At 41.3% G+C, this 27,093-nt stretch overlaps 1 protein-coding gene across 8 annotated transcripts in view; it reads right to left on the bottom strand.

Moving 5' to 3' along the window:
• ZBTB40 (zinc finger and BTB domain containing 40) overlaps positions 1–12,015 on the bottom strand; it is a 79,272-nt gene extending 67,257 nt beyond the window's left edge. For all 8 annotated transcript variants that reach the window (XM_064281441.1, XM_023554335.2, XM_010595059.3 and 5 more), the window contains exon 1: positions 11,842–12,015. The gene's annotated coding sequence lies outside the window, so the exon portion shown is untranslated. The remainder of the gene's footprint in view (positions 1–11,841) is intronic.
• Positions 12,016–27,093: the final 15,078 nt, after the last annotated feature.

Genomic DNA, 27,093 nt, shown 5'->3' with positions numbered 1-27,093 from the left:
CAGTAAGTTGCACACCTGTAAAAAGTTCAATTGGCAAAAGTTGTATGATATATTTATAACAGAAAAAAAAAGGAGCTGCTGAGGTTGCTTATGTATAACCAAAAACGTCATGGGATTTGGTTCTTTGGTTAGTGGTTTAGGGTTATGGTTTCATGGTACATCCCAGTTAACTGGCCTAATAATTTTTTAATGCTTCTGTTCTACCTCCTAGTTTGCTGCATAGTGCCTGGGGTCTTAAAAGCTTGCAACCAGCCGTCTAAAGCACGACAATTGGTCTCTATTCATCTGCAGCAACAGAGGAAGGAGGAGAAAAAGGAATAGGAGGAAGATAAGGAACATATGGCTAATTGCTTCCATGAACAACTATATCCTTTGCCAATAGACCAGAAAAACTGGATGGTGCCTGGCTACCATTACTGAGCATTTTGGTCAATGATCCCATACAAGAATTCTGATCAAAAGGGAGAAAATGCAGAACAGAATTTCAAATTCTCATGGACTCTAGACTTTCTGGAGCCATGTAGGGTGGATGAACCCCTGCAACTACTGCCCTAAGATAATCTTTAAACCTTAAACCAAAAATATCCCCTAAAGTCATCTTAAAGCCAAACAATAACTTATTTAACTAGTGAAAAAAGGTCCGCCTTTAGCATTATGCTCTTTTAAGAACTACCTCTGTGGGAGATAAGTGGTAACTTTGGTGAACGGCAAGACAGTACATAATACTGGCAAAACCAGCACTTGCCCAAAGCAAGGTCATGGACGCTTCATAGATACATCCAAACTCCCTGAGGGACCGAATTACTAGGGTGAGGGCTGTGGGGGCCATGGTCTCGGGGAACATCTAGCTCAGTCAGTGTAACATAGTTTACAGAGAAAATGTTCTGCAGTCTATTTTGGTGAGTAGTATCTGGGGTTTTAAAAGCCTGTGAGAAGCCATCTAAGATACTCCACTGCCCTCACCCCTTCGGAAGCAAGGAAAAATGAAGAAAACTAAACATACAAGGGAAAGATTAGTCCAACAGACTAATGGACCACATCTACCATGGCCTTCAACAGACTGTGTCCAGGACAGCTAGATAGTGCGCAGCTACCACCGATTGCTCTGACAGAGATCATAACAGAGGGTCCTGGACAAAGCTGGAGAAAAATGTAGAAAAAATTCTAACTCACAAAAAAAGACCAGACTTACTGGCCTGACAGAATGGAGAAACCCCGAGAGTATGGCCCTGGACACCCTTTTAGCTCAGAATGAAGTCATTCCAGAGGTTAGCCCTTTTCCCAAAGATTAGACAGGCCCATAAAACAAAATGAAACTAAAGAGGCACACCAGCCCAGGAGCAAGGAAAGAAGGTAGGAGGGGACAGGAAAGCTGGTAATAGGGAACCCAAGGTTGAGAAGGGACAGTGTTGACACGTCGTGGGGTTGTTAACCAATGTCATAAAACCATATGTGTACCAACTGTTTAATGAGTAGCTAGTTTGTTCTGTAAACCTTCATCCAAAGTACAATAAAAAAAAAAAAAAAAAGAACTATCTATATGTGATCAGGGAGCCCTAGTGGTACAGAGGTTAAAGTGCTTGGCTGCTAACCAAAAGGTCAGTGGCTTGAACTTACCAGTCACTCCGTGGGAAAAAGATATGGCAGTTTGCTTCCTTAAAGATTTACAACTCTGGAAGCTCTGTGGGGTAGTTCTACTCTGTCCTATAGGGCAGTTATGATTCAGAATAGACTTGACAGCAGTGGGCTTGGGTTTGGTTATATGGGATCAAATTTACAGCAGCAATTCGAAAGATTAGACAGGTACCTTAGGGGACAGCCAGTTTATGTTAAAGGGGGAGGAACAACTCAGAAAGGAGGGTGAGAATGGTTGCACAACTCGAACAATGTAATCAGCATCACTAAATTGTACACGTAGAAACTGTTGAATTGGTGTATGTTTTGCTGTGTATATTGTCAGTAACAAAATAAATAAAATCTGGAAGAAAAAAAAAATACTGCCTATTGGAGTTTAGAAGAGTGGCTCTTTACCATCTCCTCCCTTGCATTCTACTTTTCCCTGGCCAGTGATAGCTGAAAGTTTGAAAAACAACCTTAATACGGAGCTATAAAGAGTTGGGTTCTAAACTTGCCTTTAGCTTTAAACCTTCAGTTACTTAACCTTCCAAAGCCTGTTTCTTCAAGCGTAAAATGGAGTGAACATGTGCACGGGTGTTCATAATGTTACTCTCATTACATTTTAAATGTTTAAAAATTTCCAAAATAATTGTTTTATGAGGGTTACAGTACTTATGGCTTAGCTGCTGTGAGGATTACATGAAGTAATTATGTAAAACACCTAGTACAGTGCCTGGCACTTTGTAGGTGTTCTGTAAGTGGCAACTATTATTATCAAGGAGCCCTGGCGGCACAGTGATTAAGAGCTTGGCTGGTAGCCAAAAGGTGGGCAGTTTGAATCCACCAGCTGCTCCTTGGAAACGCTTTGGGGCGGTTCTACTCTGTCCTATAGGGTCACTATGAATTGGAATCAACTCAATTGCAATGGTTTGGTTTTTCTTTTTTCGGTTTATTATCAACATGGTATTTTTTTAAAGTTCTGGGATGAGGGTAATGAGGAGGGCAAAATACTATAAATAAATGCATTAGTGACTACAGTCTTAGGGATATCTGAGCATCTGTACGACAAGGACAACTTTCCTAAACACAGGTCTAGTGCTGCCTCTCACTCTTTTACCCACTTTCCTTTTTCCCTTAATGCCTGGTTCATCCATTCAACAAATATGTACTGGCTGTCTACTGCATGCAGGACACAGTGCTAGGTAGTGAATATGAGCAGAAAGACAGACAAACAACAGATGAGTTTCTTAAGGGGACAATATAATGTGATGGGCTTGGGGTGGGGCAGTAGGGGTCAATGAACCATCTGAAGTAATGCAAAAAGTTTTGAGTATGTGAGTATGTACAACTCTGAGATCTAGAGAGATTATAAAAGGAATTATTTTTTCAGGAAGTTAAGAATGAAGGTCTAAAACCTAAGAAGAACATATAAAATTTATATAAGGAAAACCATAAAACACTTCTGAAAAAAAAATTACAGAAGTAGCCTTCGGCAAATGAAAAGACAAATCTTGGATAGGAAGATTCAACGTCATAAAGATGTCAGCTCTCCCTAATTTATAAATTTAACATAATCCCAATAAAAACACCAGCGAGTTATTTCCTGCTGAAACTAGACAAAGTGATTATAAATTTCATAAGCAGAATAAATAAGCAAAAACAGCCAGGAAAACCCCAAGAAAGAGCAATATGAAAGAACTGGTCCTTCCAGATGTTAAGCCTCTAACATTAAGATGGTCTTGCAATGGCATATGAACTAACAATCAAACCAATGGAACCAAACAGTAAGAGACCCAAGTATATATACAAGTTTAGTATTCGATAAAGACAGCATCTCAAATCAGTGGAGAAAAGATAAGCTTTTAATAAATCTTGTTGGGACACCTAGCTGGTCATTTGGAAAGAGATAAAATTGGATTCTTCTTCAAACCAAATGCCAGGATAAGTCCCAACAGGATCAGAGTCTTAAATGTAAAAAAAAAAAAAAAAGTGAAACCATACACAGAGGAAAATTTTTCATTCATTGAGAGTGGGGCAAACTTCCTAATTATGACTCAAAATCCAAAGCAATACAGGGTAAGATTGATAAACATAATTATATAAAGATTTAAAACTTTTGTATAGTAATAAAACAACATATGCGAAGTCAAGCATATGACAAACTGAAAAAAAAATTTTTGCAGCTTATACCACAGACAATGGGCAGATATCCTTTATTGTATAAAAAGAGAAAATAAATTAAAACCACACTGAAGTATTATTTCTCACCTATCACATGGGCAAAAATCCACAACTCTGGCAGCATCCTTTGTTATGAGGATGCTCAGACAAAGCCTGAGCAACACTGAAGCTCGACAGCGTGGCCCACTGGTCCCAGGAAGGATGGCAGCTCTATGGCCCATACAGCATGTGTGACTGGTGCCCAAACAGAGGGTAGAGGGGAGTGCAGGGAGCACTAGGAGATGAGGCTTGAGAGACAGGCACAGCCAGAGCTTGAGGATAGTACATGCCAAGCCAAGAACTGCACTATTCCTGGTGCAGGACAGCCATGGAAGGGTTTTAAGCAAGGGGGTGACACGTTCAGGTCTGCACTTTATAAAGATCACTGGCTACAGCATAGCAAATGGATTGGAGAGGAATAAAGTGGGGGCCAGCTAAGCAGCTAGGAGGCTATTGCAGTCGTCCAGGACAAGAGATTATAGCAGCGTTAACCAACGGAGGAGAAAAAACTTGGAGTCTAACTTGGAGAAAGCTTGGAGCCTAATGATGTGTGCCATTTGGGGGTAAGAGGGTGGCTGAAAGAAGGGAAAAAATATGGAACAACTCCCAGGTTTCTGCCTTTGGCAACTCTGTGGGGCCATCCACTGAGACTAGAAGAAGTACCAGATGGAAGCAAGATGGCAGGTTCGCTGCTGCCAAAGCCCCTGACACCATCTTCCAAAGCTAGTGGGAACAAGGAGCTACAGGAGTCAATAATGAAGAGCCAAAGTTAAGTCGGAGTTCTAGAAAGCCAAGAAACAGACAAAACTAGTGGGTTACATTACTATTTACAATATTTTCTCAAAGTCAGAAATAGAATCACATACTGTTCACTTTTTTATTTTTTTTAACACACACATTCAAATAACCAGTATTTGGAGCCTATTATTTACACCTGTAATCCTTTCTGTCTAATCTCTGCTATCTGTCTTGGATCCTCCCCTTCATAAAGCATCCTCTGTTGTTTGGTCCTGTCCCAGAACCAGACCCTAAGGCCTATAGCAGAGGTCACTCCAGGGTTCGGACAGATAACGTACATGAGTGACACTTGGGGACTATAGAAAACTAGAGACCTCCTGTCAGAACCAAAAAGGATAGCAGCTTACCTGGCCCTGCCCCAATGTGGTTAGCAGGACCTCCACATTTTCAAGGGATCCTGGAAATCTGGATTTTTACTTAAAATCTCTAATGTTTAAATATAAACAACTAATTTAAAAAATGTTTTTAAACACTATGTGGGCCAAACAAACATCTGGCCTATAGCTGTTTTCTACTGAGGTCCCATTTTTGCAAAACATTCTAAGATTTAAAGGGTATTTCCCTCCTTTTATTTCCCTTCAGGTAGTACTAAAACCAGAAATTACATCTATGAATTCACTTTTTCAGAGGGTCCTAGTGGCTGCTAACTAAAAGGTGAGCAGTTCAGATTCACCAGCTGCTCTGCAAGAGAAAGACCTGGCAATCAGCTCCCATAGATTACAGCCTAGGAAGCCCTTTGGGACAGTTCCACTCTGTGCTATAGGGTTGCTATGAGTCAGAATCAACTAGATGACACAACAACACAACAACAGCATCAGATAAAGGACACTGGTGGTAGAATTATCAATGGTGGAATCATCTCCTCCCATGTGTGAGACACGGGTTTGATTCCTGCTCAGCGCACTTCATGCACTGATACCATCCTTCTGTCAGTGGAGGCCTGCATGTTGCTACGATGTTGAACAGGTTTCAGTGGGCTTCCAAACTAAGACAGGCTAGGAAGAAAAGCCTGGTGATCTACTTCCGAAAACTGACCAATGAAAATCCTATGATCACAACGGTCCGATCCACAACCAATCATGGGGATGGCACAGGACAGGACAGTGTTTGGTTCCATTGTGCATGGGGTCACCATGAGTCTGGGTTGCTAACACCACCACCAAAGCATTAGGTAAGTTCAGAGATAAGTGCAGTCTCAAGATGGAAGCTCTTTACTTTCACAGATACAGAGGACCTTCCGGACAAGGGGGGGAAGCAGCCTATTCTTCACTCCTCTGTGCCTGCCTCCTTCAGTCTAACTCCCTCTCCCCCAACTCTTTCCCTTTAACCCCACTTTCCAGAGGTGGTACAGCAGTTAAGAGCTCAGCTGTTAAGCAAAAGGTCAGCAACTTAAATCCACCAGCCACTCCTTAGAAACCCTATGAGGCAGTCCTACTCTGTCCTATGGGGTCACTATGAGTCAGAACTGACTCAAGACAAGGCGTTTGTTTTTCCTGAATCTGAAGTACTGACTCCGTCTGCAAGAAGTTGGTACCTGGAGCCAAAGTGTTGGGCTTCTGCTGCTCTTCACCTGTCAGAAGAACAAATAAGATGTCTGCTAACAAGACAGCCTAGACAATACATCCACAGTTCACCAGTCTCAAGTAAAACATTCAACAAAATCATGATAAACAACAATCTCCAGGGTATTTCTGAAGCACTTCATCGGGTAGATACTTATCTATATTTTACACATTCAACTATGCCTGACCACTTCAGGCAAAAAAAAAAAAAGACACTTCCAAAACTCTGAGGTCAAGGTCGCAGACCAGTGGAAAGTAACTGGTTTTAGGAAACTCTCTTCAGGACTGCAGTTCATGGGGGCATATGTGACATTTTGTTGTTGGCTCTATACGTTTTCAGGGGTCAAGGACATCTCTGCAATCTGATTAAAGTAATGGGCTCTCTCCCCAGAAAAACGACATTCACACAATTTTGCAGGCAACATCAAAAGGTTCTTGGATCCCTAGCAACCCAACCGTTTCCCCCAGATTAACAATCTCTGCCCAACGTGGATCGGCTAAAATGTATTCAGTTTATCGAAGGAAATGAAGTCCTTGGTGTCATGATTTTGAGGGTTTGGTGTTAAGTAACACTAGGGAAATATAAGGAAAGCTAGCTTTTTCTCTACCCTTCTGTCTGGGGGCTCCTGGAGTCTCAAAACTGCACGCTCTCTGCAAATGAAATACCACACCCTTCGCATGCCTTAAAGAAACTGGCAATCCCATCTCTGAATTTAAATGCCCTTAATATTTAATTCTTTCCTCTATGTGGTTACTAAGTTTGCTTCCTCCACATTATCGAGATGATGGCTTTAGAAGGCAGGCTATTGGAGATAGAAAACCACATATCCTGATTCAATTTTCTTGTGAAAATCAAAGCGCTCACTCTCCTGAAGAGTTGAAAGAGGCTGAGGGGTCACTGCCTCCCCCAGGGTGCTGGTACAGGCAGGACTCCAGAAAGGTAATGTAAATACAGAGTATGAGGCAACAGGGCATACCAATTTGTTTTTCAATCTATTTTATTTCGGTTCAAAGCATTATTGCAGACAGACAGTCCAAGAAAACAAGCCACACCTTGGTTATGCTCAGTCTTCCTCAATCTCTAAAAGCAGGTGAGTGTTGCCAAAGTGTGGCTTGTTTTCCTGGGCTGCCTGTCTGCAATGACGCTTTGAACTGAAATAAAATAGATTGAAAAACAAATTGGTATGCCATGGTTCTTCGTGTAGTTTTATATTATCCTTCAAACCTACTCTTTACTGGAACCCAACAAACCTAAATCACAGAGTAAAACTGCAGAACTTTAAATACGAAGGTCCCACCCAAACCTAAAATAGCAATTTAATTCAGGGCTTGTTGTTTAGCATTGCATTAACATGCCACTCTCTGTCCAGTTCCTCGCTTCATTTACTGGGTTGCATTACAACTTCTGATGACATGTGCGATATGGTTACTGGAAACCATTTAAAGCAAAACTTGACACTGCTGGTCTTACATAGGTTCCTTGATTTATTCCTGCCACTGTAATTTTTCATGCTCATGAGCCCAAACATCATCCTATTTTACCTACTCCAAAGTTTGCTATTTGCTTGAAAGCATTCAACACTCTGCCTTGAAGTATACAACACTGTTTTGAAAACTTTCAGAAGGGAACCTGAAGTCATTTGCAAACAAATTTTTAAAAGGCCACCAACTAGAAGCAGCCTATCATTTTCAGAATGCCTGGCGAAAATGCCCACGGCTGCCATGAAGGAATACAAGCTTAAAACCCTAAAATGCTGAAAACTGCTCTGCAGAGATGGTTGTTTAATTGGTTAAAACACAAATAAACAAAAAAATCCTATTTGGAGAGGTCCTCTCTAAACAGAAACATTAAAAAAAAAAAAAAAGATGTGTTCCCCTTCCCTCAAGGAAAGAAAAAGCACCTTCACCCCTTAATTTTGTCTGTTGAAGTAACACGTCTGGATTTTTATTATTCAGCACTTTAAATAAATTTTCATTTGGGGGCAAATTTTTTTAGCTTTCCTTAATTGGAATTCAGCAATCTGTTTAACAACAAGAAACACGGAACCTATTACTACATTTTCTCTTATTTAATCCACACCACAGCCCTTTGAGAAGGTAGCATTATCACATTTTACAGATCAGACAACTAATCTGTAACTTGCTTGAGGGCAGGCAGCCCCAGCAGCAGTGACGCTGGGTGCAGGGCCCAGGACTCGGAGCCTGGTGAAGCCCTGAGCCACGCCACAATCACTGGCCTCTTTCAGTTCTCCACCTCCAAGTTCTTGCCCGCCCCAAGGTCTCCGAACCTGCTGAAGTTCTTCTTCCTCACTTGCGTCCCTTTTCCCTTCCTGCTGAACTGGCTCATCGCTCAACAAGTCTCAGCTTAAACTATCCTGCTCAAGAGAGGTTTCCTGATCAACCAGGTAAAAAGTTGGTCTCCCAGGTCAGTCCCTATCTCAGCACTGTTCTATTTCCTTTGCGCAGCTGACACAATTTGGTTTAATTGTATTAATTTCTTTACTATTTTTGCCTTTAGGTTTTAGCTTCCAGAAAGCAGGGCCAGGTCCATCTTGCTCACCTTGATATCCCTAGGGCTTGGCATAGCAGTGGCACAGTGGTTAAGGACTAGGACTGCTAACTAAAAAGTCAGAAGTTCGAATCCACCAGCCACTCCTTGGAAACCTATGGGGCAGTTCAACTCTCTCTATGGGGTTGCTATGAGTCGGAATTGAGTCGCCTCAATGGCAATGGGTTTTTTTTTTTGGCAGTACAGCAGTACCTGGTACATAGCACGCATTTAAATATTTGCTCAGTGAATGACCTGGATTTCTTTATTTAATATTTAGCTAGCTAGAAACAGCAGGTTGTGGGCACTGGCTAGCAGCTGAGGATGCAAAAAGAGCAAAGGATGTGTTCCCTGCCACTCCCAAACTAATAGGGAAGACAATAAATAAGACGGAACAATACTGGGTGGTGAGTGGGTGAGTGCAATCAGTTTAGAGTCAGATCCCAGCTCCCTTATGCATCAACAATGTAACCTTGGACATCTCTCGTCTATAAATCTCAGATTCCTCATCTGTAGAATAGGAGTATTAATACTACGTATGTCATAATGTTGGAGTGAAGATTAAATGATAATCCACGTAAATGAAGCACCTGGCACATGGGAATAAATATTAACTACTAATTTTATTATGATGATGCTGTAACAGCTGTATTTGAAATTATCTTTATTTGTTTAACTGTACACCATCTGTCCATGCCCCCTCTAGAATTTAAATTCCATGGAAGAGCAGAGATCACGTTGGTTTTGTTCAGCACCATTATTTCCAGGGATTTGAACTGTCCCGGGTACATGGCAGGTGGTCAACAAACATCAAGTGATCAGTGAACGAATGCATGCAAGCATGGGTGTTCTGAAACCATTCTGCAGTTAAACTAGTGATGAATAGTGCCTTAGAGGAAAGGCATCTAAATTAAAAAGGGGGGAGAAGGGGTAGCAAAAGTTTGATGATTTAGCCAAGTAGAGAAAAATTTCACTTTGGGGTTGTAATAAAATCTCCATAAACTGCACAAAGATTTGGATATAATTCCAGTGAAGAACCAACGATCCCAGACTGAGGAAAGAAGAATTGAGGCGAGAAGGCTTACAAGAACCAAGTCAGAAGCAGTATGACCTGGGCCACCAGGCCAGAAAAAAAACCTGTTGCCATCGAGTTGATTCTGACTCATAGTGACCCTTCAGGACAGAATTTCCAAGAAGCACCTGGTGGATTCGAACTGCCAACCTTTTGGTTAGCAGCCACAGCTCTTTAACCACTATGCCACCAGGCAAAAAACAAAAACCATACCCAGTGCTGTCGAGCCGATTCCAACTCATAGTGACTCTATAGGACAGAGTAGAATCACCCCATAGAGTTTCCAAGGAGTGCCTGGCGTATTCGAACTGACGACCCTTTGGTTAGCAGCTGTAGCACTTAACCACTATGCCACCAGGGTTTCAATCGTCACCAAGCAGGGGGCTCAATTTGCCCGACTCACTTTGCAACTAACAACAAGGTAATCTAGTACAGAAGTCCTGAGTGGTGGAAAGGGACAGAAAAGTGATCAAACCCACCCACAAGAAAAGGCATAGAAAACCCTACAGAGCACAGTTCTACTCTCACACACCGGGGGTCGCCATAAGTCAGAACTGACTCCTCAGTAGCTGTCTACTGGTTATGTAACCTGTTATTAGTTGCCATCCAGGCCATTCCATTCATGACCCCATGTGTGTACGGTAGAAGTGCTCCATCAGGATTTTCAGAGCTGTTACCTTTCAGAAGCAGACCACCAGGCCTACTCCAGAAGTGCCTCTGGGTAGGTATGAACCGCCAATCTTAACCATTTTTGGCATCCAACCACTGCTGGTTATAACCCAGCACACCCCTAAATACCTTAACCTCTCAAATTCTGCGCCTCCTCCTCTTATATAAAACGGCAACATCGACTTGAAAGCTTTGTTAGCATAATGACAATATATAAACATAAAGCACCTGGCTTATAGTAGAGGCTGGGAGGAAGGTATTTTGCCGTTCAAAGCAGGGCAAGCAACTCCTACTTGGAATAAGTCAATAAGACCAGAAGGGGCAATGGAAAAAAAATGTTTTGTCAACTAAAAAGCTCTAGGCGCACGGTGCAGTTGTAACTCAAGTTTCCGATTCCTTTGAACGGGAGGAATCGCTGAAAGAGCAAGGACCCACCCAGTCTACTTGCGTCTAGCGCCGGGACAGCATACTTTATTCTGTAAAGGGCCAAATATTTTCGGCTCTGCGGGTCATGCGATCAAAGGCAAGCGAGGTCTGTCGAAACTATTGTCCTTGGAGCATGCCAGCAGCCATAGACAATGAAAGAGCATGGCCGCATTCCAATAAAACTTCATTTGTGCACACTGAAATTCGCTGTACTCTCACAAATTCTATGTAATATTATTATTGTTTTGTTTTTCACTCACTCAATCACAATTTTTCAACCATATATATATTTTAAAATGTAAAAGCCAGTTTTAGCTCCCAGGACACAAAAATGGGGTGGAAGGGTGGGAAACGCGTCCCAGCCGTAGTTTGCCGACGCCTGATCTGGACTCCGGAGGAGTCAACTGCGAGCAGCAGGAGCAGCGAGACGAGGCCTCCATCGAGCCCGTGGGGGAAGGGGAGGGCGGTGTGGGCGAGGGCAGGCCCCAAGAGGGGAGCAGCCTCAGTGCAGCGGGGCCAGGGTTCAGGGTGTGGGCCGCCCCTGGAGAAATCTACGTCCTGGGACAGAAAGAAGCGGCTGGGAGTTGAGCGAGTCCGCGCAGAGTGGCCACGCCAGGGGGGTCTCTGTACGAACCTCATTTAGGGGTCCTCTCAGGCCTCAGGAAGAAGCCCTGGTGGTGCAGTGGTTAAGCGAGGGGCTGCTAACCTTTAGGTCGGCGGTTCGAACCCACTAGCCGCTCAGCGGGAGAAATATGTGGCAGTCTCCTCCCCCAAAGATACGGCCTAACCCAACAAAGCAGTTCTACTTTGTCCTATAGGGTCGCTATGAGTCGGTATGGACTCTACGGCAACGGGTTAATGGGTTAATCTCGGGCCTCAGCTGCAGAGGGGGTCTCCACGCTGAGCCCCAGCCCCGTTTCTATGGTTACCTGTTCAGCACCGATTCAAACTGCCGTTCTTTATTGACAGCGCCATAGAAGACACGAACACTCCTGCCCGAGGGGAACAATAAAGCTTTCCTCATTCAACAGCGCCACCGACGCCAGGAGGCGGCCATTTTGAGGCCGGCGCGGAAGGGGTCTAAGCGCGGAGGGGGTGGTGGAGCCTTCACCGGCGCCACAGTCACGTGGCGGGGGCGGGACCCGCGAGGGGCGGGACCGCATCACGCGCTCGCTCTCCGCCAATGCTAGGACACTGGAGCCGAGGGGCCGCCGGTTGCTAGGCTTTTCTGACCTCTGACTCTCGGCCCCTCCCCCCCTTGGGAAAGTTTTGCTGGAGTTCCACCGACCCCGCTGGGGCAGCTGTAGTCTTAGGATCCTGTTTCAAAGGACGACAAAAAAGTAGACACAAATGGCTCCTTTTTACTTTTCCAAAACAACGTTTTCACGTGCAAAGCGAGGATGTGACCTGAGCCGTGTACCCAGACTCATTCTCATTGGTGGAGAGATCCAGAGCCAGTCGAACGTGATAGGCTGACAGATCTAGTGTCCACCAATCAAGGTGTCTTGAAAACATTTTGATCCCGCCTCTCCGTCATCCCGAATTTAGGATTTACGGGTTTGAGAGGAGCGTATTCATAGTTTTCTTTGGCCTCTCTGTTTCCTTCTCACTCACTTCGTCATCCACGTTGGAGCTCACCTTGCCACTTTCATACAGCCAAACGGATTAAGTCAGATCCAGACAGTATCAGACAAGTTAAGTCACATCGGTGCTGGCCCATGAAACCTCACACTGTCAGTCTATCACTGCCAGTCATGCCACCCAAATTGTCATCTCAGTACAATGTCGAGCTTCCTGTGTGGTTACAGCTGTTAGATCCATAATGTCAACATTCAGTAGTTCTGAGAGCTGTCATGTCAGACTGCTACTCAATCACAGTTTTTAATTACACATTCAATCTACGGGGCAGAACTGTCACTCGCATTGTTGCTGTCATCCGGTAAATCATTTTTACTGTCATTGTGTGATTTTCGACCCCTGTCAATGACCATGAACTTCAAACAGGTCTGTACAATACAGCACTCCGACTGTGTGCCCAGCTGTCACCATTTCGGTTGTTTTCACTGTCACTGTCACCCAGCGACTTTCACTGCCACATTGTCAAACCAATATTTAGCAGGCCCCTACAGGGTATACAGCTGTGCCTGTCACTGCCCAATTAGTTGCTTTCACTACTAAACTCACACATCACTGTCACATTCAGAGTCAGATTTACGGTAGCTGATACTCAGTCACTTTTGTAGTCACTAGAGCCACACCATAGCTGCTGTGTCTCCGAATAATTTGTATACACCGCCCCCGCGTTCTTTTTTGGTGGGACCCCCAGTGTAGGGTTGCCAGATTTAGCAATAAATAAGTAAATGATAATAATTTTTTAAAAAGAAGCCTGAAATGGTGCTTGGCACATAGGCACTCAAGAAATATTTATTGCATTAATGGATTTTAAAATACAACAACAGTATTATTGCCAGTGTACTGTATATATATATGAATGTGAATGGCTTGGGGCTTATTCAGTCTCGAACAACAGGGATAAGTTTGCAGGCACATCTGTCCTGCTGTTCCTTTTAATAAGGTGCTGCATCCTATAGGGACTAAAAGGAGAAAGCACAGGCCAAGTGGCCACCACAGTCCTGGGGCCATGTTTACAAAGAGCATGATTTTTTTTTTCAAGGATTTTATTTCTTTTTTAAAGAATGCATGTTTATTGTAGAACACTGAGAAAATATATGGAGGAATCCCTCCTTCCAAAAGGTTGTTTTAGACATAACAAAGAATGCAATCCCCCAGCACACTCACACACGCTTGATGGGTCTCTGACTGCAGTTTCCCCATAATTTTTCACCATCAAAACTTCTACTTGAGGTTTTTGCAATATTAGAAATTCCCCTGGGACGGACTTGCCAACAGTTCTTGAAGAACAGCACAGGGTCATGGAGAAAAATAACTCTGGCTTCTGGCTGGCCATCATATGGGAGTATAAGAGGAATTGCGGGACCCTCTAAAGTGTTCATCTTCTCAGAGCCTTGAGACCTTTGGAGAAAAGACTTCTCCTTCCAAATCACCAGAAGGACTGGAAGGACCCAATCCGTGACCTTGAGGGGGAAGGTACTTGAGGATTTTTCAGCCTTTTTTCTACTGTACCAGATGATGTTCACAGGACACCACCCCATGTCAGATGCCTGAGATAAACTCCAGATAAACCATCAACTGTTTGCAGAGTAACTACTACATGCCAGGAACACCGAGGTGAATAGAGCCCCTGCCTCAGTAGGAAATAACTTGGCCACCAGTACTTCTGCTGCCAATAACAGCTTGTTGTTGCTCTTATTTTTTTGCGCCCTTAAATCTGTTCTGACGCATAGCAGCCCTATGTACAATAGAACAAAACACTGCCTAGTCCTGCACCACTCTTACAATCATTGCTATGGGGTTTGAACCCATTGTCGTAGCTGCTGTATCAACCCATGTCCTTGAGGGTCTTCCTCTTTTTCACTGACCCTCTACTTTACCAAGCATGATGCCCTTCTCCAGGGACTGGTCTCTCCTGAAGACATGCCCAAAATACATGTGATGAAGTCTCGCCATCCTCTCTTCTAAGGAGCATTCTGGCTGTACTTCTTCCAAGACAGATTCTTTAGTTCTTCTGGAAATCCATATTATATTCAATATTCTTCGCCAGTACCATAATTCAGATGCATCAATTCTTCAGTCTTCCTTATTCATTGCCCAACTTTCGCATGCATAGGAGGCGATTGAAAATACCATGGCTTGGGTCAGGCCCATCTAAGCCCTCAAAGTGACTTCTTTGCTTTTCAACACTTTAAAGAGGTCTTTTGCAGCAGATTTGCCCAGTGTAATACATTATTTGATTTCTTGACTGCTGTTCCCATATGTGTTGATCGTGGATCCAAATAAAATGAAATCCTTGACAACTTCAGTATTTTCTGTTTTTATCATGTTGTGGTTCATTGGCCCAGTCATGAGGATTTTGTTTTCTTTATGTTGAGGTATAATTCATACTGAAAGCTGTGGTATTTGATCTTCATCGGTAAGTGCTTCAAATCCTCTTCACTTTCAGCAAGCCAGGCTGCATCACCTGCATATCACAGATTGTTAATGGGTCTTCCTCCAGTCCTGATGCCATGTTCTTCTTCATATAGTCCAGTTTCTTGGATTATTTGCCCAGCATACAGATTGAGTAAGTATGGTGAAAAGATACAACCCTGAGACACATCTTTCCTGATTTTAAGCTACATAGTATCCCCTTGTTCTGTAGGAGTAACTGCCTCTTGGTCTGTGTACAGGTTCCTCATAAGCGCAATGAAGTGTTCTGGAAATTCCATTCTGAGAAATGTTATCCACAATTTGTTATGATCCACACAGTCGAATGCACAGTCAATAAAACACAGATAAACATCTTTCTGGTATACTCTTCTTTCAGCGGAGATTCATCTGACATTAGCAATGATACCCCTTGTTCCACATGCTCTTCTGAATCCAGCTTGAATTTTTGGCAGTTCTCTTTTGATATACTGCTGCAACCATTTTTGAATTATCTTCAGCAAAACTGTACTTGGGTGTGATATTAATGATATTGTTCAATGATTTCCACATTCTGTTGGATCACCTTTTTTGGAATGGGTACAAATATGGATCTCTTCCCATTGGTTGGCCAAATTTCTTGGCATAGACAAGTGAATGCTGCCAGCATTGCATTCATTTGTTGAAAAATCTCAATTGGTTTTCTGTCACCTCCTCAGCTTTGTTTTTTGCCAATGCCTTCAGTGCAGCTTGGACTTCTTCCTTCAGTATCATTGGTTCTTGATTATATGCTACTTCCTGAAATGGTTGAACATCGACCAATTTTTTTTGGTACAGTGACTCTGTGTATTCCTTCCATCTTCTTTTGACACTTCCTGCGTCGTTCAATACCTTGCCCGTAGAATCCTTCAATATTGCAACAGAAAGGATGAATTTTTTCTTCAGTTCTTTCAGCTTGAGAAATGCCAAGCATATTCTTCCCTTTTGATTTTCTAACTCCAGATCTTTGCACATTTCATTATAATACTTTGTCTTCTCAAGCCATCTTTTGAAATCTTTTGTTCAGCTCTTTTATGTCATCATTTCTTCCTTTAGCTTTAGCTACTCTACATTCCAGAGCAAGTTTCAGAGTGTCTTCTGACATCCATTTTGGCCTTTTCTTTCTTTCCTGTCTTTTTAATGGCTGTCTTAGTTATCTAGTGCTATTATAACAGAAATACCCCATGTGGATCACTTTAACAAAGAGAAATTTAATCTGTCACAGTCTAGGAGTCTAAAAAAAAAGTCTTAAAAAAAGAAAAAAAGGAGTCTAGGAGGCTAGAAATCCAAACTCAGAATGTCAGCTTCAGGGGAAGTCTTTCTCTCTGTCTTGACTCTAGAGGAAGGTCCTTGTCATCAATCTTCCACTGATCCAGGAGCTTCTCAGCACAGGGACCTTAGGTCCAAAGATACACTCTGCTCCTGGCACTACTTTCTTAGTAGTAGAAGTACCCCTGTCTCTCTTCTTGCTCTTCCTTTTATATCTAAAAAGAGATTCGCTTAAAACACAACATAATCTTGTAGATTGGGTCCTGTGTCATTGACGTAACCGCTGTTAATCCTGTCTCATTAACATCGTAGAGGTAGGATTTACAATACATAGGAAAATCACATCAGATGACAAAATGGTGGAAAATTACACAATACTGGTAATCATGGACTAGCCAAGTTGACACACATTTTTTGAGGGGGCATAATTCAATCCATAACAATGACTTTTTGCTTTCTTCATGTATGATATCCTTGATGTCATCCCACAACTTGTCTGGTCTTCAGTCATTAGTGTTCAGTGGGTCACATATATTCTTGAGATGGTCTCTAAATTCAAGTGATGTATACTCAAGGTTATATTTTGGCCTTCGTGGACTTGTTTTAATATGCAACTTGAACTTGTATATGAGCAATTGATGATCTGTTATGCAGTTGGCCCCTGGTCTTGTTCTGGCTGATGATGTTGAGCTTCTCTATGTCTCTTTCCACAGATGTAGTCAAACTGACTCCTTTGTATTCCATCTGGCAACGTCCACGTGTATAGTTGCCATTTATGTTGTTGAAAAAAGGTATTTGCAATGAATAAGTCACTGGTCTTGCAAAATTCTGTCGTGGGATCTCTGATGTCATCTCTGTCTCCAAGGCCATATTTTCCAACTACAGCTAGTTCTTCTTTGTTTCCATCTTTCATATTCCAATCACCAGTACTTATCAGTGCCTCTTGATTGCATGTTTGATCAATTTCAGACTGCAGAAGTTGGTAAAAATATTCATTTTTTCATCTTTGGCATTAAAGGTTATTGAGTAAATTTGAGTAATAGTCGTATTAACTAGTTTTTCTTGTAGGAGTATGGATATTATCCTATCACTGACAGCATTGTACTACAGGATAGATCTTAAAATGTTCTTTTTGACAACGAATGCAATGCCATTCCTCTTCAATTTGTCATTCCCAGCATAGTAGACCAACTCATAGTAGTCTGATTCAAAATGGCCAGTACCTGTCCATTTCAGCTCACTAGTGCCCAGAATATTGATGTTTATGCTTTCCGCTTCATTTTTGAGGACTTCCAATTTTCCTAGATTCATACTTTGTACGTTCCATGTTCTGATCATTAGTGGGTGTTTGCAGCTATTTCTTCTCGTTTTGAGTCATGCCACATCAGCAAATGAAGGTCCTGAAAGCTTTACTCCATCCATGTCATTAAGGTCAACTCTACTTTGAGGAGATAGCTCTTCCCCAGTAGTATTTTGAGTGCCTTCCAATCTAAGGGACTCATCTTCTGGCACTGTCTATCAGACAATGTTCTGCTGCTATTCGTCTGATTTTCACTGGCCAGTTTTTTCAGAAGTAGATAGCCAGGTCCTTCTTCCTAGTCTGTCTTAGTCTGGAGGCTCAGCTGAAATCTTTCCACCATTGGTAACCCTGCTGGTATTTGAAATACTGGTGGCATAGCTACTAGCATCACAGCAACACACAAGCCACCACGGTATGACAAAATGACAAAGAAGTGGTAGCTAGTAACAGCAGTCATCATTCATTTAGCTCTTACTTTCTGTCAGGTATCACGCTAGACCCTTTACCTAAATTATCTCATGTAATTCTCTCTTTTTTTTTTTTTTAATTCTCATAACCTGTTGTATAAGGCCTACCATTGAGGCTCACCATTATGCGTGCCTTGACATCTGAGGAAAACCATTTGAAGAAAAGCCCTTAAATGGCCTAACTACCAATTTCCCTCCCCATGTGCTCTTACAGATAAGATTCCCTAGCTAAACCATTCTCCTTATCATGGGGATAGGCACAGTACCTGCTTAACCTAAATAATGAACTTCAGTTCCCTGCCAGCCCATGGAATTATTTAAACAAGCCGATCACACCCTCCCACAGGAACCAGTGGCCATCTCACCCTCTTGTTACTACAAAGCCTGCCTCCCAGAAGCCCTGATTATTCACTCTGTTCCTGAGTACAACTTCACCGTAGCTCAGTGTGGCGTATGGTGTCCTACTCCCTTGGACTTTGAATATATGTGATTAATAAATTGCTGTCATTCTCATCTGTCCAGGGTCAGAGGTTGTGTGTTTGGTCATCCCCTTAGCCCTAGAGCAAGAATCCTTCCCTCGGCAACAGGAAGAAGAGGAGGTGATCAAAACACTACCCAACAAGGTTGTCGTTGTTGGTTGCTATCGAATTGGTTCCAATTTATGGTGACCGCATGCATGCAGAGTAGAACTGCTCTGTAGTGTTTTCGCAAGCAGATCACCAGGTTGTCTTTTAAGGAGCCTCTGGGTAGGTTTGAACTGCGAACATTTCAGCTAGTAGTTGAGTGCTTAACCGTCTGCACTACCTAGGGTCTCTTTCCCAACAAGGTAGGCAGCTATTACCCCCATTTTATATGGAAAGAAACAGATTCAGAGAGGGTAAATAGTTTGCTCAAGTTCCACAACTACTAAGCAGTGGAGTTGGGTTTATATCTACAAAGCCTGACTCCAAAGCCTGCACATTTCACTCCCAGAAAAATGACTTTTGGCTTTTACAAAATATTTGTGTTCATTATAAAGAATTCATGGATTACATAAAAATATAAAGAAAGTAAAAATGGAATCACTCTAAATTCTACCACTTGGTGGTAACATATCATTACAGACGAATATGTCTCCATCTCTGGTTATATTTATATAGGTAGGTAAATGGACAGATAATAACAATAATGACAGTTTCCATCCAATAATCACTATGTGCTGGACACTGTTCTAAGGACTTTCTATGAATTAACACATTTAGTTTACACAGAGAGAAATTGATAGACAAAATTGTACTGAAAGGAGCTCATTTAACATATTGAGGGTTCACGTCAGCAGCCAACCACCCGGTGATGTTTTTCCCCAAATCTGGTCATTTCTCCGGTTTTGCTGTCTTCTCTCTGCCTTCCAATCAAATCCTAAGTGTGGAGTCCTTGGGCTGCAAAGCTGGGTCTTTAAATAGCACCCTTTGTGCAGCTGCCACCCAGTCAAATATCTCTGCTGTTCCCCAAGGCAGTGGCGTTATTTGTAGAAATGAAATTTGCTGGAGACTCAACATAAGCTTTTTATTTGTTAGTGTAGGTGTCTGGTCCTTGGCATTCTCTTTATTGGCTCTGGAAGTGTTAGAATTTCACTACCCTTTTCTCCAGTCCAAAGGAAGCTTGGTTTTCAGATCTTGGCCAGTGGAGACCAGAAAGTCTCAGATGAGGAGGCTGTTGGAATTTGCTGAATGACTCAGAAAGATCAGCCACCTGCTCATCTGTCTGGGATGAGAAAAGATGAGCAGGAGGGAGACTGCCTGGTTCCAACAGGGCTGCCCGGCCAATGAGAGTTTGGAGCACTTCTGTGTGTCTGGCCTTACCAATACCTTATACTGTGAGCAGGGCTTCATTTCAGTTTGAACCCCTGCTGAGAGTTTGCATTTCTAACAAGTTCCCAGGAGGTGCTTGGGGACCAAGTCTGAGAACCAGTAGTAGAGCTGTGGTTCTCAAAATTTATCATACATAAGAATCACGGGAGATCTTGGTAAAATGTAGATTCTGGTTCAGTATAACTGGGGTAGAAATGCAAATCCCACCCATTCAACCCCCAGTTCAACCTCCTTCCTGCCCAAGAACCACTTGATCTGCTTTCAGTCACTATAGATTACTTTTGCCTGTTCTAGAATTTCATATACATGAATTATATAACACGTTGTGTTTTGTGCCTGGCTTCTTTCACTCAGGATAATGTGTCTGAAATTCACCCGTGTTGTTTCATTTACCAGTAGTTGGTTCCATTGGTATGGATATACCATAACTTATGTATTCATTTGCCTGCGGATTTGGGTTTTCTAGCTTGAGGGTATTAGGAATAAAGTTGCTATGAGTATTCATATACAAGTCTTTGTGTGGACATATGTTTTTGTTTCTTTTGGGTAAACAGCTAGGAGTGGATGGCTGGGTCTTATGGTAGAAGTCTATTTATAATAAACTGCCTAAAAGTTCCTTCAAAGTGGTTGTACCAAACCATTTACACTTCCAACAGCACTATATGAGAGTTCTAGTCACTCTACATTCTCATCAAGTCTTGGTATTGTCAGTCATTTTAATTTCACTCTTTCTAGTGGGTGTGAAGTAGCGTGTCATTTTTGTTGTGACTTTTCCTTCACAGGCTTATAGGCCATTAATATTTTTTCTTTTGGGAAGTGTCTGTTCAAATATCTTGCGTATTGTTTTTGGCGGGGTTGTTTTTCTTTTAATTATTGAGTTATAAGAATTCTTTATACATGTTGGATACAGTTTTTTGTCAGACACATGTATTTTCAATATTTCAGTCTGTGGCTTGCCTTTTTATTTTCTTAATAGTGTCATTCAAAGAGCAGAAGTTTTTGATTTTGATGAAATCCAGTTTATCAATTTTTTTTCTTTTAGGGGAAAATCAATAACTCAATGCATCAATGTGTCATGCCTAATGGGGAAAACCTAGTGCATTCCCTCTAAAAGTTAGGAAAAACACAAAGATGCCCATGATCCCCATTATTCCTTAAAATCAAATTGGAAGTATCACTCAACACAGCAGATAAGAGAAATTAGAGGTAATAGGATTATATGCATGTAAAACCATAAAAAATCAACTGGATAACTTACTGTGTATGTGTGTGTGAGAGAGAGAGAGAGAAAAGAGAGAAGGTGGTAAGATAAGGTATTAAACAAATATACGGAAACCAGTTAGAAGAGATAATAGAAGACTGTATTTACACATATTTATAATAGCATCAGAAGATAAAATACCAATGCATAAACTTCAGAATAATTGGTGAAGGAAAACTTGAGCAAATGGAAAGACACATCATTACTTGAACAGCAAGAAGACTAAACATCATGAAAACATTAATTTCCAGCAAAAATACCAACAGGTTTTTTTTTTCTCCTGAAACTAGAAAAGCTGATTATAAAGTTCAAACGGAAAAATAAACAACAAAGAATTGGGAGAACCAACTCTACCAGATATTAAACTATATTCTAAAGCCTCAACATTAAAATAGCGAGTAATTAGCACATAAATAGACAAACTATTGAAACAGAATAGAAAGTCCAGAACTAGACTAAATTACATATAAAAATCTATTATGTGCTGAAGGTATGAGGGTAAAGAGAAACTTTATAATTAAGGGCTTGGGAATAGCTGGGTATTGTCTTGGGAAAAAAAGTTTTTATCTATACCTCACATCTTACACTAGGGTAAACCGAAAACAAATAAAAAATTTAAATCTAAAAAATTGTAGACATTAAAGTACTAGGGAAAAAAATGGGCAAACTTCTTTATAAGCTTGCAGTGGAGAAGGCCTTTCTAATTGACTCAAAACCCAAAACCCATAAAAGAAAAGACCAATCAACTCAACCACATTTAAATTAATAAAAAAAAGTGTATATATATACATACATTTTAAACTTTGTTTATATGTGTATATATATACACACATTGAAAACTTTGTATATATACATATACATATGTTAGAGAGAAGGAGGGGGAGAGTTTAAAGAGAAATGATCCCAGGAAATATATTTGCAACTCATATATTTCCCTACAAAGAACTTCTAGACGTTAAAAAGAAAAAGACCAAAAATCAATAGAAAAACGGGCAAAAAACACGAAGAGGTAGTTCACAAAAAAAGACACAAAGATGGCCTAAATATGCTTAATCCGTGCATAATTTGAGAACTGCAAAGTAAAACTACCCGAAATATCTTTTTTTCCACCTATAGAATTGGGAAAAATTCTGGAATTTTGGCAATGTGAAGGTAAACAAGCACCCCCATACATTGTTTTTTAGAATGTAAATCGTAACCTCTATGTAGACAAATTTAACAATACCTATCAAAATTAAAAATGCATTTTTCCCTTAGATCCAGTTATTTCATTTCTGGGCATTTATTCTATAGATACCTTCATGTGGAAACCCTGGTGGCATAGTGGTTAAGTGCTATGGCTTCTAACCAAAAGGTCGGCAGTTCAAATCCACCAGGTGCTCCTTGGAAACTCTATGGGACAGTTCTACTCTGTCCTTTAGGGTCACTATGATTCAGGATTGACTCTATGGCAGTGGGTTATACCTTCACATGCACAAAATGATGCATGTTGTTGTTGCTAGGTGCCGATGAGTCGATTCCAACTCATAGAGACCCTATGTACAGTAGAACGAAATACTGCCCCGTCCTGCACCATCCTCACAATCATTGTTATGCTTGAGCCCATTGTTGGAGCCACTGTATCAGTCCATCCCATTGAGGGTCTTCCTCTTTTTCACTGACCCTCTGCTTTACCAAGCATGACATCCTTTTCCAGAGACTGGTCCCTCCTGATAACATGTCCAAAAAATGTGAAACATAGTCTCACCATCCTTGCTTCTAAGGACATTCTGGTTGTACTTATTCCAAGGCAGATTTGTTCATTCTTTTGGCAGTCCACGGTATATTCAATATTCTCCGCCAAAACCACAATTCAAAGGAGTCAATTCTTCTTTCTTCGCCAAAACCACAATTCAAAGGTGTCAATTCTTCTTTGGCCTTCCTTATTCGTTGTCGAGCTCATACAAGGTTATTCACTAAAATAGTTATTTAAATATGGAAGAAATGGAATTTGCACCAAAGGACTAGCTTAAGCATATCGTGGTGTACTCATACAAAGGATATCATGCAGCTTTAAAAACGTATGAGGAAGCTCTTAACATTCATGTAGGGAAAGATTTTTGATATATGTTGCTGAATAAAAAAAGCAAGAAATAGAACAGGAATCAACAAACTTTTTCTGTAAAGGGCCAGACAGTAAATATTTTCAGCTTTGCAGGTCATACAATCTCTGCTGCGACTACACAACAATGCCACTGTAGCATGAAAGGAATCATAGAAAATACATAAACAAATAGGAGTGATTCGATGTGGCTGAATTTTTCCCAGCGGCAGTAGTGTGCTGACCCCTGCTCTGTATGTATAGTTTGACACTTTTGTGTAAGTGTGGGGGTGGGGTGAGGAATAAAAATATGTATTTGTATTTGCATAAAAACATTGGAAAGATACATATGGCAAATGGAGTGTGTATCAGTCAGGGGCCAGTAAGGAGACAGAAATGAGGGAAATCTGAACAAAGAAATTTTTAGAAAAAGAATTATTAAGTAGTAATATAACTATTTATAACTAGTGGAGCCCTGGTGGCACAGTGGTTAAGAGCTTGGTTGTTCAAATCCATCAGCTGCTTCTTGGAAACCCTGTGGGGCAGCTCTACTCTGCCCTATAGAGTCGCTATGAGTCAGAATCAACACAATGGCAATGGGTATGAGTACAGGTAATATAACTAGTACCATCACCTGCCTGTCAGTTTGTCATACTATGGTGGCTTATGTTGCTGTGATGCTGCAAGCTATACTCTGGTATTTAAAATACCAGCAGGGTCACCCATGGCGAACAGATTTCAGAGTAGCTTCCAGACTAAGATAGATTAGGAAAAAAGGTATGATGGTCTACTTTCAAAAATTAGTCAATGAAAACCCTATGGATCACAACAGAATATTGTCCAATGTAGTGCTGAAAGATAAGCCCCCTAGGTTGGAAGGCAGTCAGAATACACCATGGCTACAGCAATGGACTTGAGCATACCAACAATCATGAAGATGGTGCAGGACTGAGCAATGCTTTGTTCTATCGTACACGGGAATGCCATGAGCTGGAGCAGACTCGACGGCAACTAACAACAACAGCAGTATAACTAGTATAATATTAACTAACATAATATGAAAAGTTATTAACTAGTAAAGGGGATTAACAACTAAGAAGAATAGGAGAACTCTAAAGTAGTGCTGCCCCATAGAACTTTCTGCAAGGATGGACATGTTCTGTATCTGCACTGTCCAATGCAGCAGTCATGAGCCACATGTGACTCTTAGACACTTGAAATATAGCTAGTGCAGTTGAGGAGCTGAATTTTTAATTAATTTAGTTGTAATTCATTTATATTTATATCTGAATAACCGCATTTTGTTAGTGGCTACCGCATGAGACAGAGCAGCTCTGAAAGATACAGACATAACAGATGTAAGGAATAGCTACGACCTCCAAGGCCGAGGGAGTATATCCAAAGAAGGAACAAACTTGGAAAAGCCTCCCCACTCCCACGCCAAGGCTGAGATTGAGGCCTCATTGGAGAGGGTGTGACCGTAGGGTGATGCTGGAGTGTGTGAGTCCCTGGGTTTCCCGCACACCTTTGGCAGAAAAGCTACCCGCTAGCAAGGAATCCACCTGCTGGCAGCCACACTATAAAACCAAACCAGTTACCACTGAGTAAATTCCAACTCGGGCAACCCCACATGTCCAGGGTAGAACTGTGCTTTGCAGGGTTTTCAATGACTGATTTTTTGGAAGTAGATTGCCTTTCTTCTCAGGCAACTCTGGGTGGCCTAGAACCTTCAACCTTTCCATTAGCAGTTGAGTGTGCTAACCATTTGCATGATCCAGGGACTCTAATTACACTATAAAAAACCCAAACCAAACTCGTTGCCATCCAGTCGATTACAACTCATAGCAGCAACCCTATATATAAGCCAGAAAGAAAAGCAGCAGAACCAGCAAGTCTCTTCCTTTTGTGGTGTCCCTCTGCGCCCTCTACTGGTAAAGTCTAGCATTATACCATCTGCCAAAGGAGAAATGTTTATAAGCTCTGGCTGAAGTATCATAAAGCAGGACAAAGAAGAGCGAATTTAGAGCGGAAAGGCAATAAATTGGTAACTGGCACAGGGTGGATGGAAATTGAGTCAAAGCAAAACTTTTCACTTTATTCCTTTTTATATTATTTTGTGTTTGGATCATATAAAAATATTTTAAAAAATTACTTATTTAAAATTTTTTTACAAGAAGATGATAAATGTATACTAAGCAAATACAAATAAAAAGAAAGCCAGGTGGCCAACAAACACAGAAAAATACTGAATGTCATTAGCCATTAACCAAATCAAAAAACCAAACCCGTTGCCATCGAGTCGCTCCAACTCATAGTGACCCTATAGGACAGGATAGAACTGCCCCACAGGGTTTCCAAGGAGCAGCTGGTGGATTCAAACTGCTGACCTTTTGGCTGGCAGCTGAACTCAAATCAAAACCATAATGAGATACCACCTCAGCCCCATTAGAATGACAAAGATCAAATAAAGAGAAAACAATAGGTGTTGGCAAGGTTGTGGAGAAACTGGAACCCTCATTCATTGCTGGTGGAAATATAAAATGGTGAAGCCACTGTGGAAAACAGTCTGGCGGTTCCTCAAAAAGTTGAACATAGAATTAAAATATGACCCAGCTATTTCACTGTTAAGCATATACCCGAGACTTGAAAGCAGCGACACTAATAGACACAGGCACACCAATGCTCATTGCAGCATTTTTCACAACAGCCAAAAGAGAGAAACAATTAAAAAATCCATTAACAGGTGAATGGATAAACAAAATGTGCTCTATAAATATGATAGAATATCACTCAACTATAAAGAGAAATCAAGTCACAATGCATGCCACAATATGGATGAACCTTGAAAACATTATGCCCAGTCAAATCAATCACGAAAGGACAAATACTGTATGATTTCACTTACATGAAATAGGCAAATATACAAAACCCAAACCAAACCCATTGCCATTGAATTGATTTCAACTCATAGCGATCCTATGCGAGAGAGTAGAACTGCCCCATAGGATTTCCAAGGTGGTAAATCTTGACAGAAGCAGACTGCCACGTCTTTCTCCTATGGAGCATTTGGTGGGTTTGAACCATCAACCTTTTGATTGGCAGCAGAGCACTGAACCATGGCGCCATCAAGGCTCCTCTGGCACATATATAGAAATCAAAATTTAATAGTGGTTACTTTTTTACCAGGAGTGGGAGTGAGGGAGGAAGGGAGAATTTTTGTTTAGAGGGCAGTGAGTGTATGTTAATGGTGGTGGAATAACTTGGGAAGGGATAGCGAGAATGATTGCACAACTCAAGAATGTAATCAGTGCCACTGAATTATACATGTAAACAATGCTGAGGAAAAAAAGAAAGAAAATTAGGACAAAAAGCACCCATTCAGGCAAATAAGGCCACATATATAAGTAAAAAGAACTTGATACTGAGGATAAATAACGATTAAAAACATACATGTACCTGAAAATAGAACTTAGAAATATGTTAAACAACTGATAGACTGATAAGGTAGAGTGGATGGATTTACAGGAGTACTTGGAGATATTCATACACCTCAGTAACTGATAGATAAGGCTGAAAGGACAAAAGCAAGGATGTGGAACAATTGAATATTTAATAAGCTTAAGCTGTTATATGTAAAACTGTATCCACAAACCCAGAATACAAGTTCTTCTCAAAAATCACCTGAAACATGTAAAAATGGATCATGTACTAAGCTATAAATGAATATTAATCAATTCCTAACAATTGGTGTCATACTGTCCAGTTACCTAAATCAAATACAATAGAAGAAGAAATCAATGACAAAAGGATAATTGAGACAACATCATATATATGTCTGTACAGTATTTTGAATAGTGTCCCCCAAAGATTC

Source organism: Loxodonta africana, chromosome 3 (assembly GCF_030014295.1).
Source record: "Loxodonta africana isolate mLoxAfr1 chromosome 3, mLoxAfr1.hap2, whole genome shotgun sequence".
In the NCBI taxonomy this organism is placed as follows: domain Eukaryota; kingdom Metazoa; phylum Chordata; class Mammalia; order Proboscidea; family Elephantidae; genus Loxodonta; species Loxodonta africana.
This window is presented reverse-complemented; position numbering and strand designations above follow the sequence as displayed.